Here is a 2,733-nt window from a genome sequence, read left to right as displayed (position 1 = left end):
AGCACTTCTATGCTGTGGGCTCTGAATTAAGCCCTGGGAATATGGAGACTAAAGGCTTGGTTCACCTTGGGAATATGGAGACTAAAGGCTTGGTTCACCTTGGGAATATGAGGACTAAAAACTTTTTTTGTCAGCTCTAAAGGAACTGACAAAATCATAAGGAATACAGAAGAGTCAGCAATTACAACAGAGTGATGAGTGCTCTGGTTGAGGTAAGTTCTGGAAACACAGAGAAGCACTTCTAGGTATGACCTTCACACTGAAACTTGGAGGGTGAAGTAGAGACATCTGGGTGGGTAGAGTTGTTCTAGACAAGAGTGTATGTGCAGATGTGGGGCTGTTTTCACAGCATATTTCAGGAACTGAAGGTAATGCTGCCTGCCAGGTGGCAGGTGCCTATGAGAGGAAATGGCAAATGATGATGCAGAACAGGTAGGCAGGGGTCAGATCTCACGGGGTGATGCTAAGATTCTCCCCCTCGCCCTCCCACTCCTCCCTAAAAGTGGCCTGAGTATCCTCCGCAGGTCAGAGATCCCTCTTTGCCCCAGGGGACTTTCTCTTGTTTGGCTTCAATGTTGCCTGCTGAGATATGTGCCCTGTGCCTGGGGGAAGCCAACAGCATTTCTCAGAGAGGAGCTGGATGATAACCCAGGTCATGAGACCTGGTCAAATTTTTCCTAGGCAAATATGCATTAAACCTTCCAATGCTTGAGGAGACGGCTGAAAAGACGGCATGGGCAGAGAAGAAAGAAGGGCAGCGGGAGTTAGATGCAATCCCATTCTTTTAAACACCTTGGAGCTATTTCTCCTTTTCCCCGAATTCTTTCTTTCATTGCCTTCTCCCATCATGGCAAATGAGTTACCCTGATGGCCCCAATTCTCCACCTGTCTCTGTTGTCATGCCCTTTGCCATGTGAGCTGTGGCATGAAGAGGAGGCTGGATGTAATTCCCCACCCCTTGATACGGCTTGGCCACGTGCCTCTCTTTGGCCATTAGAAATCATTGGAGGTGCTGGCACGCAAGTTCCAAGCCTAGCCCTCAGTTCCCTGCTGGAACCTTGCCTCTGTCATGAGGACAAGCCTGGGCTGCAAGAAGAGAAACCAAGTGGGAGATTGCCAAGTCATCCCCTCTGAGGCCATTCTAGAACAGCACCCCACCCCCCCACCGGCCCCAGCCAGCCTGGCAGTTGACGGCAGAAGCACGACCAAGTCCAGCTGAGGTGTGCCAAGCCCTGACCACCAGCAGAATCACTTACCCAACCCTTAGGCTTGGGAGAGATCATTAATGGTTGTTGGTTAAACTACAAAATTTTAGAAGGTTTGTTATTCAGAATGGTTAGCTAATACTCTTGCCAATATTTATTATATTTCCTTTTTGTCCCTCCTTCCTCTAAAAGGGTTGGGGAGGCATGACCCTGGTAAATAAATTAGGGATAGGGCTTGACTCACCGTCTGGGGACCTCTTCTCTCTACTCTTTCATACCAAGGTATAAAGTTTCTATTTATATGAGTACTAATGGCACCATTTGTGCTGCAAGATGTGTTTTCCGTTCCGATAAGCGATTTTTCCCTTCACCCATAGCATTACTCCTCTTCATTCCCGAGGCTGAAGGTCAGTGCTAATTGGCATGGTTGCTCAAATCTTCTCTGGGCATCACCTCCCAGAAAATCTTTGCAAAGTGGAGGACTCGGGGGAAATAGCAGAATTCGGATCACAGCCTGCAGATAATTTCTCTGCAAGGTCTCACAGACCTTGTTTGCTGGTGGTGATAAAATAAAGGCTGGGAGCTCAGCAAGCAAAGTGGCTCCAGAGCGATGTGTGGCCAAATTGTCTTGATGAGAAGGCAGGGAGTTGTAAGGCCAGCTCGCCCTTTAATGGGCACTTTGTGCCTGTCTGGCTCCTCATCCCAAGATGGGGGAAAATCTGTTAGTGAGATCCATGCCATTCACTTCTCACACTAGAGCCATCTGGGAGAAGTCTTACTCATTTCTTTTCTGATGCCCTAATTGGAACTGCTGACGGACTTGTGTGTACCTGAGTGGCTTAAGATGGGGATGCTGAGAGCTCTGGTAACCAAAGCATTTTAAAGGGCAGCGGGAGATGTCATTCACATTGTCTGCATATCTGTTTGGATGGATGTGGATGGATGCCAGGAGCAGCCAGCCTGGAAGGTCTCTGTGCAGAGATTGCTGATTTGCAGTGACCTCTGACTGCACTTCAGCTGCTAAATCCTGCCGACCCCAGTGAGCTGAGATTGAATATGTTTGAAGTCAGCTGGCAAAGAGTCGGGGCTCATTTTCTCAGCCTTCCTTCAGCATCTCAGGGTAACACAGACAGGATGCCTTCTGAAAAAGGCCTTCTGGCTATGGTTTTCAATGGCAGGAGGTGGGGCTACCTCCAAATTTGACATGAAAAAACAATTCAGACGTGGTCGGTTGGTTCCAATTAATCACCCTCATGGATCTGCAGATGACTGAAGGGGTTATGGACCAACCTTTTGGTTAACGGTTTACAAACTCACAACTTGCTCATTTAGTCAGTCATTACCTGGGAGGCCAGGCCTGTTGTTGTTTCAGGTAACTAAGTTGCATCATCTCCAGGGGAACTTGTGAGCGTAAGTGGAGATGAGAAAGGATCCAGGGGAAGCCAGGATTCCTTCTGCACTGTGTTCCTTTGCATTTCACGGAGTAGGCTCTTCCTATGTAAGGCATTCAAGTCATTCATCAAATTTT

The sequence above is a fragment of the Eubalaena glacialis genome, chromosome 8, assembly GCF_028564815.1.
Source record: "Eubalaena glacialis isolate mEubGla1 chromosome 8, mEubGla1.1.hap2.+ XY, whole genome shotgun sequence".
NCBI classification, from domain to species: Eukaryota; Metazoa; Chordata; class Mammalia; order Artiodactyla; family Balaenidae; genus Eubalaena; species Eubalaena glacialis.
The sequence above is the reverse complement of the archived record's forward strand: the minus strand, read 5'-3'. Positions refer to the sequence as shown.